This window comes from Podarcis bocagei (assembly GCF_964188305.1).
Source record: "Podarcis bocagei genome assembly, chromosome: 4".
Taxonomy (NCBI): Eukaryota; Metazoa; Chordata; class Lepidosauria; order Squamata; family Lacertidae; genus Podarcis; species Podarcis bocagei.
Window position 1 is genome coordinate 33,636,685 of NC_138128.1, and position 13,279 is coordinate 33,649,963.

The window sequence follows — 13,279 nt, forward strand, 5'->3', positions numbered from 1 at the left end:
TCTCATATTATCCCGGAATGTCTGGCACCATAAAATTATCAGCTCACATTTTGAACAGGGAGTCTTTGGACCTGGCTGAGCAATGAATACATTGTACATAAAACTTTTCTTGCTGGGAAAACCAAAAGAAAAGAAAAAAGAAAAACGCCACACTTTTTGGTTTGGTTGGTGTGGGGTTTTTTTATTACGGTGGGGAGGAGAATATTTTTTATTTTTGCGAGCAGGGGGTCTGAATCCCACAGAATTTTCTGCAGCTTTTTTTGTAAAGAGGAAGTAAGCAAAACTTAGCCAATAAATTATTCACGAGGCGTTCTTTGTCCAGCTCTGTTTTTATGATACTCCTTGAGGTTAATTAAGCCTGTGGAGAATTTCCAAGTTAAGGGGGGAGAAAGTTATGGCAGCAAGAAATAACATGTTTGTTTGTCATTAGTTTGTGGCTTTGCTCTCTTGTGGTTTTTTCCCCCTCCACAAAAACCACCCTGTGCTAAGCAAAGCTAAATGCCCATATTGCATTCTGGAGTGGCAACCAGCTGTGACTCTTTGATATGCTTCCTTGCAATGTAGCTATATGAAGTTTGCACTGGGTTCTTTTTAATTTTTTTGAAGGGGAGGAATGGAATCTGCACCGAGAAAAGACTACAAGTCTTTTCCCCATCCCTCTCTGCAACACGAACAGCACTCAGACAGAATGAGTGCTATGCAAATACTAAGTCTTCCTTACCTGATATTGGCTCCAGGAATATTACTTTAATGGGGATCAGACAGCAAACTGAATGAAGCTTTCTAGTCCTCGTTCTATTGGTTACCTCCCCCCCCAAAGAGAATGTTCTTTGGAGGGGGCTGGGTGTTCAAGCTGTAATTTTATTTAGATTATTCATATCCTGCCCTTTGCACAAGCCACAGGGCAGTTCACAATAAAGCCAATAGATATAAATCCATGAAATGCATAAAAATAATGTGGCAAATAAAACCAAATGCCTGCCAAAACTGGTGCCCCTTAACCATATATAATGATGGAAGGATGAGTTCATCTCAGGAGAGCCACATATGAGGAGCTGCCACTAAAAAGGCCCTTTCCCACATCCCTACCCTGTGTATACTGCAGAGGGACAACCAGGAGGACCCCATCTGTTCATTGTAGAACACAGTTAGGTCAATCTGGAAGAAGGCAGCTTGCAGATATTTGGTTAAGGAACTCTAACATTATATCATAGGGCTTGGTGTGCTCTGGATACTACTTGGAAGTATGTAAGCACTACTAGTGGTTGGTTAGTTTCCAATACAATATGTCAGGGTTGGTGTTGACCTCTGGCACCCTTGGGTAGGTATAAGGTCTCAGCAATCATTGCCTATGATGTCTACCCCACACATACACACACACAAAAACCACAATCTGGCCCAGCACACTTGTCAGTGCCACATGGCCAAATCTACTCACCTTTTATTTTCCCACAATGCCCCTGACCCAGCTTAACTCTAGGGCATTGTGAGCAATTAAAGGGTTAGATAGAGCCAATCACCCAGTTACTGTAGTCTGATAAATCTGTCAGAACCCACTGCCAGAGAATGGGTCTACCAGCTAGCCCTATGGGTATATATCCCTCTAACGTAGTTGTGCTGTAGTGTCCAGAGAGTGGACCTCCTGCACAGAGTGTTCTAGTCTTCTATTAATAATGGATTGGATATCATTAACGTCCTACTGGACTTTTCTCAAGGGCCTTCTTACAGTGGGTCTAGATCAGGACGATGTCATCAATGTATCTCTAAGAAAAAGAGAAGCATTTCAGCAGTGTTTCTATTACTTTTGCACACATGTTCTCCAGTCAGTCTTTGGATATAAATCAATATAATTCTGGTGATTATGCAATGCAACATATAAAACATGCACCTGTTAACTGGCTCCAGGGATTTTGGTGTGTGTCTGTCTGCAGGGAAAGCCACTCAAATCCAATTTGGAATATCAGCTTGATAACTTCCACTAGTTTGTCTAGGAAAGCCTCTTTTATTTCTTACAGAGGAATTTTATTCCAATGTCCTTTACCTTCCTCCATAGATGACTGACTTTAAACACACACACACACACACACACACACACACACACACACACATTGTAACATGAAGCTTTCCTTTTTAAAAAATGACAACAAAAACTGGGAAGTGTGGTCAGGAACCCTCCCGCCTTTCATTCAGTTTCTTGGAATGAAAGGCTGCTTGTGAGAAGATAGCTCTATTGTTACCATTATTTATATTAATAGGAAGAATACTTATGCAGGATCCCAAGGCCCCCTGTGGATGCACATTGATTTCACACACATTTCTATCAGCTCTGCTTGAAACCACATATTAAAACCCACCAATCTTTCCACTACTGCCTGATGAAAACCTCAACAGAAACAGCTGCATTTCACATGTGGTTTAACTTAATATCCTAGCCTGCATGCATAGAACTCCACTGCTTTTTAAAAAGGAGGAACAGTCCTCTTTTGTTTTAAATTGTGAATAAGGCCAGGTTTGAGAACACAATGAGGCTGATAGCACTTCATTACTGCAATGTCCTGAATGACTTCCTTTTATTGCATGTAACATGACAACGGGAGCATGTGTAATATTTGGCCAGCGCATAAAACTGTTAGGCAGCGATGTTGTAAACAAAACCCTGAAGCATTTCAGAGGACAAATGGCACTGAAAAACCTTGCAAGCTTAGAACAAAAATATATCAATTGAATTAGTTTATCACATGTGCTTCCTGGTTTCTTATATTCACTTGGTTACTGGGTTGAGTTACTTCAAGTAATTCTGCAATGCTGCTGACTGTTTAGTTGTCGAACACTTAGGAATCAAGTCCTTATGAATCATATTCTAAAAAAGGAGGGGAAATCCTGCCTGTTTTCTCTACCACTCGGTGACTGTTTGTGTTTGATTTATCCTTATTGCTGTATCTATGCGCTTGACTCATGGGAATGGTCTAGGAAATGCTAAAGTATGCACAGGCTTCTAAAGTCAATCCAGACAAATGGTTTTTGGAAGTGTCAACCAGATCACCTCTATCTATGTGCTTGTTGACATTCCAAAAGAAAGGCTAGTGAAATACAACTTACCCTTGCAGAAGCCGTGCTGGCTCTGCTTCAGCAAAGCTTGTTCTACATACTCCTCAATTTTATCTTTGACAATGCTTTTTTTTAACCAGTTTTCTTGGAAGAGACATTAAGCTAACCAGCCTGTAGTTTCCAGGATCATCTCCCTGCACCCCCTTTTGAAAATTGGTGTTACACTTGCCATTTCCCAGTCCTCAGATATGAAGAAAAGGTTATACATTTTTGCTAGAAGATTTCACGTCTGAGTTCTTTAAGAATTCTCAGGTGAATGCCATCAGACCTGGCAATCTGTTAGTTTTCATTTTGTCTAAAAGACCTAGAACTTCATCTCTTGTTGCCTCTATTTGTCTTACTTGCTTACTACACTCTTGTGCAACTTAGTTCAGCCATGGGATCTGCCCTATGTCTTTCAATATGACATACTACTACAAACCATGGGTTTATCTCAAGTCTGATGATACTTCTCCCCTTTGCAAGGCAGTGATATTTGGCTACTTTTGCACAAACACATGAAGATTTGAATCTAAAATAGAGGAAAGAGTGCTTGCTGGAAATGATGGGTACATTTGTTCCTTTAGTCATTGGGGACTGCAATCACAAAATAAGATTCTCTGCATGCTTGCTAATCCATGGTAGCTATTTCCAGAAGCAACTTGCTGACGTCTCCCTTGCCCTCTCCCTCCTGGTAAAAGGCAGAGAAACCTCTGCTGGAAAGCTAGTATTGAGGCTGTTTCCCAATGGGCAAGACGCTTTTGCTTGCTGCACAAATCAAGCTGTCACATAATAATCACTTACCATAAGATAGAGAGGGTTATATAGATCAGATCTGAAGCTCTGGCCCAAGGTAAGGAATTTGTCAATAATATGTACGTTCTCTCACATATAGCACACCCACACTTCTAATGGCTGTCCTCCATGATAAATTATCCAAGACATTACGATCAATAATTATACAAGATGTCTTTGAATGCTCATCTAAGGCTGGCATGACTCACATGTTCACTGTTTCCCTGCAAGCTGAGATGTTATATGCGTCAAGGTAAACAGTAGGCATGCTTTCACAGTTACACACAGTATGACAGAAACAGAGTTAGACTCTATTCTTATAGTGAAGTGCCTGTGCATATATGGACATAAGAAGTTGTTTTATTACTGAATCAGGCTACTGACCTATCCTGTCCATCAGTAACTGGCTGCCAGCATCTCTTTGGGGTTTCAATTTCTGCTGAGATCCTTTCAACGAAAGATGGCAGGTATTGAATCTGGGAATCCCCTACTTATAAAACATGGTGGTTTTTTTTACCATGCTTATCCTCTTGTAAATGGAATGTGCACTTATCCATTCAAAATTACATTCCATCAAATCTAATATGTGTGCATCCAGAAACCTTTTGGGCTGCTCCTTCCTTCCTTCCACCATGTAGTGGCTGTTGGTGTTTGATATAGCCATATTGATCTAACTTTAATTCACTTAAAATTCTGGGGTCTGCACAGCTCCTAATGGGTGCAGGAGGTAACACATTATTCACATTCAACCATTCCCCACCACCACCTTTCATCCTTTGTTAGCCTGAAAGGAGGATTCATAATTTCACCAGATTTGCTTGCACTATAAGACTGCATAAGGGTGAAACAGTGAAGCAAGACTAGTAAGAAAATGAGAAACCTGGAAGGAATTAAGGTTCTACTGGGTGTTATGAAAGCCAGAGTTTCAGAGAAACCAGGAGTAAGTAAACTATTGGACAAATTCTGACAACTTAATTGGATTTGACATGGATTTGTTGGAGCCTGCGAGTGCCTCTGCACCTGGCAAAAGCAGGCAAATGCTGTTATTTCATCAACATTGAGCAATGGTTAAATATGATTTGATGTAAGATTTCCCCATAAGGCTACATGGCTGTAAGTCAAGGTGGTAAACATGGATTATTAGAACCTCCAAAGTATTGGAAAGGCCCAATGGATTGTTTATATTCAGTTGCCACCTCGAGAAAGGAGAAAAAGATTTTTATTTTATGTTGGGGCATAAGAAACATGCCCCTTCCTACAAGAAGGAATCATGCTACCGACCTGTGTGCTTCTTAGAGATATTTCAGCAAAGTGTTTTACTTTGTTCATATCACATTATCATACCTGTCTTTATAATGGTAAGAGATAAGGCTAAGGAAGGAAAGCTTTTTAGTGGCCGAGGTCTTCTCGGTGTGATCTCTTGGGAGTCGTTCTCTTCCTCACACAATGAGCAAACTAATCCATTAAGGTTAATGGAAAATAAAATATGCATTACATAATGCACCACATTTGTTCCTCAACAACAGCAATGCTCATTGCATTACATGCACCTTATTGTTAGCATTGTGGGTGAATAGAAAAAGTAGAACCTTATAACTCCTTAGGTCTTCATAAAGTTAGTCAAGAGTGTTACCAGATTCATGCCTAATATGGAACTCATTCACTTTGAGAAAGATGTATTATATTTCCAACTTAAGAGTGATAAGTCAACATGTGTTTCAAAATCCTGTAGATGTATAGGAAGATGTTCTTCCTTCCTACAGATTATTTAAATCTGGAACAATACTTCATAATGGTAGGAAGAACCCTTAGAAACCATTATAACCAGGACTGGGCTTTTTTCCTTGACTATTTATTTATTTATTTATTTGCTTCCAACTATTCTTCTGAAGGATTGAAGAAATTACCGTAATATATTTCTATCCACCAAAGCACACAAACAAAACATAGGGCATAAAACCAGGAGCAAGGGGGTTTCCATTTTAAGAGTCTTGTATCATACGGGATCTTACTGTTTCAAATAATTCCAACAATTTCCATTGAGTTAAGTGCAACAAGTAACAGCCAAAATCCAGAAGTCTACAGTAGATATGTGAGGCCTTCCCAGCTATATCTACTTCAGAAGCCATCATTCTCTACCCTTCAGAAAGAGGTCTGCATTTAGGAAGGAAAATCAATAAGCCCCCACTCACAGACCACCCACACATCCCTGTATTTAGATGGACTCTTTAGCTCTACCCCAATATATTAGGCCCCCAAATACCCAATTATCTTCCATTTATGGCAGCTTTCTCCTTGTTTTCTTACTGCTGAGCTGCACGGTATACAGCAAAGATGATTGTGAGATAACACTACCAGTGATCATATAAATTGATGTTGACTCATAGCTTCCAGTACTTGGAAAGTAAGTTGCAGGGGTAAGTGACTTTCCACCCACCTGAGATCATCATCTTGTGGTCAGGTACAGAGGAAACTCTAAATACTGTTGCATCCCAAGGAAAACTCAAGGGCAATGTAAATGCTATGCGTTCAGAACATGAAGATTCACAAACCACTATCAAGGTATAGCATTTCTAGAGAGTCATATGTGGGTGGGGGGGACTGGCATTCTGTATATGACAGTTACAAGGTATATTATTGCTCTCCATAGAAAGTAGAAGATAAAGGGAAAGCTTCTGAACAATACAGAATACCACCCCCCATAGCAGATGACCGAGAACAAAAGGATTAAGCAATGGAACAGACTGGTCCCAGTAGATGTTTTCCATCAAAAACATAAAAGCTCAAACAGAAGAGGTCAAAAAGTACACACTATTAATATAATGAGAGAGAGGAGAGAGAGAGAGAGAGAGAGAGAGAGAGAGAGAGAGAGAGAGAGAGAGAGGTGTCAGCAAATTAGAACTGAAGAACTCCATGTCACTTGAAACATAGGCCTTGGGGCATGCAATACAAATGTGCACAGTGTGGAATCTGCTCATTTGTATCAAATTAAAAAGAGGGTCTCAAGCCGTCATGTACCACAGTAGCTAAAACCATCTGGTAATTGAATGTCAAAAATGAACTCAGTTCATGGTGGGTTTTTCAGAGTCAAATAAGCTTTGCAAGCAATTCAAAGCCTGCCTTCTTGGTATTTTTTTAAAAAATCATAATTAGTCCCCCGCCCCAAATAGAAATAATCTTTCACACGTTAAAAGGAATTTGTAAATGCTACAGCAGAAGTAGGATTAGCCCCCACTTGCCTTTCAATTATTGGATGATTGAAGGTTCTTTCTTTGCTTCATGCTGCTTGAGGTATGGTATGGGTAATTTGGAGCATCAAAATAGCATTTGATTTCTCTTTCTTTCTTTCTTTCTTTCTTTCATTCCCTTCCTTCCTTTATCTTGTCCTCTTTATGTAAGGTAAATTCCAACCAGCCCTGAACAAGAACTCTGAGTGGTTGACATTAGTATCTAGGAGAGGGAAATGTGGAAAGACCTTTCTTTCTTTCCTTCTTTCTTTCTTTCTTTCTTTCTTTCTTTCTTTCTTTCTTTCTTTCTTTCTTTCTCTCTCTCTCTCTTTCTTTCTTTCTTTCCCACCTTCATGAATCCAGTGCTGTCCAGATCTGCCCTCCAGTTTCTCCAAGGTTTCCTTCCTCTGCAAAAGAAGTTTCCGTTCTTCTTCCTTGCTCTCAGGGCACTTTAGAATTTTTTTGGGGGGTACAGTGTTTTGAACTTGCTTTATCACTAATAAGGTAAGGTGTGCTGAGGGTGCCTTGTTCTTGTTCTTGTTGTTATTTCAACTTCCTATCTACATTCACCAAATTACATTCACCCAAGGAAGGTTACAGCAATTTTAATATACAACGTTAAAAGCAGATTAATTACAGACTCAAGAATAGACTGTGTCCTAAAAATATACATCTCAGATTTCAATAGCCAAGGTAACAAAATATGTTTTTGGCATACAATGGAAACTACAGATTGGAGGAATTCTACAACTTAGGGATCACCAGGGAGAATGCTCTCCCCTCGATGCCACCCTCATAATTTCTGATGGCAGTGGAACTACCAAATGTTCCCTCTCTGCAGATCTTAACACTCAAGTGGGTCAGTAGGGAAGGAGGCAGTCTTTCAGATACTGTAGTGGGGGCTTTAAACGCTTATGTCAACACTTTGAATAGGGTTTGGAAATTAACTGACAACCAATGCAGCTATTTTAAAATGGGCTGTGTGAGTTCTGAATGGAACCCTAGCCAGTAATCTGGCTGCTATATTTTGCACCAGTTGAAGTTTCCAAGTAATCTTCAAGGACATCCCCATATTGAGTGCCTGGCAATAATTCAGTCTGTAAATTACTGTGGCCACACCTAGTGAACCAGTCGTAGCTGGAAATGGGCACTCCCAGGCATCAAAGCCATGTGAGTCTCCACAGGCAATGTTGGATTCGGTTGTACTCCCAAGCTGCGGACCTGCTTCCAAGGGAGTGAACCAGAACAGGCCATCCATTTCTTCAACTCCAGGACTCAAGAGCACATAACACCTGTCTTCAGTCACAGTGTGTGTATTACATCTTCATAATATCTTTATGAAGGAAGCGGGTGGTGCTGTGGGTTAAACCACAGAGCTTAAGACTTGCCAATCAGAAGGTTGGCAGTTCGAATCCCTGCAACAGGGTGAGCTCCCATTTCTTGGTGCCTGCTCCTGCCAACCTAGCAGTTTGAAAGCACATCAAAGTGCAAGTAGATAAATAGGTACCGCTCTGGCAGGAAGGTAAATGGCATTTCCGTGCACTGCTCTGGTTTTCCAGAAGCGGCTTAGTCATGCTGGCCACATGACCCGCAAGCTGTACGCCAGCTCCCTTGGCCAATAAAGTGAGATGAGTGCCGCAACCCCAGGGTCAGTCACGACTGGACCTAATGGTCAGGGGTCCCTTTACCTTTTTAATGTCTTTACAAGCCAATAATGCTTGCTTCTAAAATCATCAAGCTATGGCATCTACAGGTAGAGCTAGGAAAGACCCACTTTTTGTCATTGTAGGCAATATTGAATGCAATGGACCAATTCCCTGACTTGGTATTAAGGATCTTTCTGTGTGTATGGGTAGACATGTGTTTGATGTGCATGTGCAAGATTTTTCTCCATCCTAGCTAGAGACCTTCCCCACTATGAGGTTTTCATTTCCTTAGAAGCAGGATAAACATCTGAGGCATTTTAATAATTCTGGGTATAATTTAGGTTGCAATCCTATACACTCTTATTTGAGGCCAGGTACTATTTAACTCATTGCAGCTTACTTCATGTATGGGCTGTTAGTTTTTTTCAAGATGAAAATTGACTGTCTATCCATCTGCAGGAGAGCATCACTAAACCATCAAAACATTATCATGGCAGAGTACCATAAAAGCACTAAATCGACATAAAATTATAAAACCATAAAATAGAGAACAAATAGCCAACACCATGTCAAATTAATTATCTAGAAATCCTTGGTGAAACAGGAACATTTTCAGCTCGGACAAAATAACACAATTATAGAGGCAAGGCTGATTTCCCTAGGAACAGTGTTCCAAAGTACTGGTGCCATATACTAAAAGCTTTAGTTTGCATAGAAGCTAAATAGTTATGTGATAACTGTGGGGCAGTCAGGAGGGCCTGGGTTATCTGGTTATCTGGTCAGTGTATAATGGTCAAGACTGTGCTTCATATAACCTGGACCTAGGCCATTTGGAGCTCTGTACATTAACAGTAGTACTTTGAAACATAGCTGAGCAATGTACTGGCAGCCAGTACAGAGCTTTCATCATAGATGTAATATGTTGCTATGGAGCTGCCCTGGCCAACAGTTAGGCTTTTGCAGAATTGCCATGTTCTGCCTCCACTGTTTGAGGCCTCTGAATACCAGGTAGGGTGAGTGTTGTTTTGTTTAGGTTCTGCTTGTCAACTTGCTATGGGCCCCTGAGTAGCCACTGTAAGAATAGGATGATGGACTAGATAGGTGTTTGGCCTGATCCAGCAAGGCTCTTCTTATGTTTGTTTGAATTCCCAGCCACACAGAGAGACCAAATACAGCCATACACTTATTTCCCATTACCACCAAAAGAGTACAAGTTGCATGCACATACGAGCTCTGTTCAGTCCTTGAGATGAAGGCATGGTTGGGGTTGAGGATAACTTGGTTCTAAAAATAAGGGGATAAAAATTCCTACTCATCCACTGGAACTGGGAGAGCATTTGTTATCCTCAGATGCAAGCTTGCAAAGGCTTTTGCCGAAGCACATCCCATTTCTTTTTCATTCTGTAAGAAGCTAGGTTTGTGAGAGCAGTGAGGTTAGATCAGGTTAATGATGAACTTGACTTCAAAAACAAAAAAACGTGTTGTCTCGGTGCAGAGGCTTACACGTACAATAAAAGCATTCCGAAACTCGACACTGCTGCTTCCGTCTGCCAGGTGACCTGTTCACACAGCCAGCTTGCAACACTTTCCCCCCACCGTTCCACCAAGACAACAAACTGACAGCAAACAAGCCTTGCCCATTTTGCATATTCCAATCTACCATTTCAAACAGAGTCCTTTGCTTTTTATCCTAAAGTGGTACTTGTTAAAGGAGCTGTGACCACTCAGGCTGTTTCCTTTGAGGATGATAACACTGCTGCAGAAGCTTCATTATTATGCTAATCGAGCACAGTCTGAGCAGCTTTCATAACTGCCACATTAAATCATCTACCAAGGGGAAGCCTCAAGAGCCATTTACATTGCACCATATGCATATTAATGAGGCTGGAAGCTGCAGAGTTGTTTTCGAAGCAAGAGGCGGGTGGGTTGGAGGAGCACAGAATGTCGAATGTCTCGAAAACCCCAAGATGGTTAAACTTCAGAAAGGTGCCCCCCGCCCCATACATGTTCATCATCGAGGATTTGCTGCTCCTGTCAGTGAGGGGAGAAAACAGAACAGAGATGTGTGACACAAAAGGCAAGATTTCTAACAAAGGTAGCAGTGATCTGGTGCAGAGGTTCGCACAAATCCCTCACCACAGCGCCAATCGCTTTTCTCTAGAGCAGTCTTCTTCCAATGTGGGGACTCAGATGTTGTTGGACTACAACTCCCATAATCCCTCACCATTAGCTAAATTGGTTGAGGATGATGGGAGTTGTAATCCCAACAGCACCTGGGCAGCCAAAATAGATGAATGACATGGGTCTGGTTTAAGGGGACTAACCTGCATAGGATGTTGTTGGACTCCCAACAGCTCCAGGAAGCATCACTAGCAGCCAAGAAGTAGAGGAGTTGACATCCAACAACATCTGGAAACCACAGGTTAGCCATTTTTGCTGTAAATGAATACATGGCATGCACAGTGAAATCTGATCACTTTTTAATATATGGCCAGCCTAGTCCTACAAGCCTTGTTCCAGCCACCTCCTTCATGTGGATTGGAAGGTGGGGGGGGGGAGAGAGAGTCAGAGTAGCATCTCCGCAGTCAGGTTCTTGTGAGATCTCACAGTAAGATAGTCATGATTCTATGATCTCATGAGAGGTGTCTGAACCAATTTTGAAGGCACTTCATTTCTTCAAAGTATGTTCCTTTGGGCACGTTTGTGCCGCTGCCATGCATTAATTCCCAGTAAGAGAAGCCAGCAACACTGCAGCTTACTGGGAGGGGCAGGCACAAGGTAATGGTGAGGTCAGCAGCACCTTGCCCCTCCCACGCAGCAAATCCAGTAAGCCACAGCAATGCTGCTGATGGGAGGTCAGTGAAGTGCTGCCCCACCAACTTCTACTGTGTCCTTGTTGTGGGAAACCCTGAACTGTGTGATGCGCTGGTTTACTTTATCTGATTGCTAATTCTTGAATCTTGCACTTTTCTTTATCTCTTCCTAGACTATGGGTCTGATATGAGGTCGGATTCCCTCCTTCTCTGCTTCCTGCCCCTTTGAAAACACACAGCAAACATAATTCCCGATCAATATAAATAAAATGTCTTCATAGCCTGTACACTGTGGCACAGCATGCTCTGTATTGTTATTTGTTTGGTAATGTGTCGATGGCCTGCTTAGAACCTGAGGACCTTGTTATGTATGTTTTAGCAACTTTAAATTCCTTTCCAAAAGAGCCCTTAGATTTACACTTAGAAATGGCTCAAATAGATCATTACAATGGGTGCTACAGCAGGCAGATGACGCTGTGTACGTGCCTAATTAACTCTTTAGAGGCATCTGTAGTGGGTTGAGCTTGCTTGGTGAACCTCAAACTGTTTCCATTTAGGTTTAGGCCCTGCTATTTGGTTTAAAATGCCCAGACATAAAATTAAAATGCACTGAAATGTTTAAAACATTGAATTTCAGTTTATCTATTTCCTGAGCAATATATGGTGCAATATTTTCTTTGTACAACATGCAGCAACCATACAATCTAATTGCAGGGAAAGAGAGAATATTTTATTTGCATCCTCACTGATTATCAGTTCTGCCAAGTGTTTCCCTGAAAGCTTGTACAAAAAAACAGCAGAATACAAATTTAATTCTATATGTCTGGGTGTGACACAATATCATTGTTAAGAAAGTTGAAAGCAAGCAAGCAGTGCATTTGGAAGAACTAATTTATGTTAAGAAGTGCAAATATCTAATTGGAGTTGCATTTCTTTAGGAATGTAATCCTTTTATAGAAATATTTCATTACATACCATGAGGAGATTAATCATTGCCAAATTTAGAAATGGGAATGAGTGGAAGTAGAAGTTTGAGCTGCTTAACCATTGAACTTGGTAGCATAGACAAGCAAACCAAAGTCTTATTTTATGGGATTGGCCTTCTATACAATGATAGTCAAATTATTAATTTATTTAACAGAACCTTTGAAGATTTTTATGGATTATGTTGACAGAATTCCCCAAATATAAATTAATAAGATTGCATCCATCTATTATTTCTCTTATGCACATGAAAGGAGTTATTCCATTAACTGAATATACTTTGTTCTAGCAGAGTCCTCCACTAACAGAAGAGAGGAGGTGAAGAGTATTGATTTGGCTGGCCATTGTGAGAACAGGATGTTGGAATAGATGGGCCTTTTGGCATGATCCAGAGGAGCTGTCCTTATGTTTTTAATCTCCCCATCTCCTGCAACAGAGTATTGAGCTGACCACTTGCTAAACTAGATGAGTCTTTGGCCTGCTCCATTAGGTTCTTCTTACGCTCCCCCTGCAGCTTCTCATACAACCATCCACATTGCCCTGGAGGGTCCCCTCAAATAGATTTTTGGGGGGGGAGTGGAAGGGGTGTTTAAAGAGGAAAGGAAATCAATTTCCCCCACTCCTTCATTAGAAGAGGCATCTACTGGATCGAAAGGAAATTGTTCCTTTGCAGAACAATTGGATTCTATTCACAATGTTCTACAGGCTACTTTGCAGGTTTTACTCA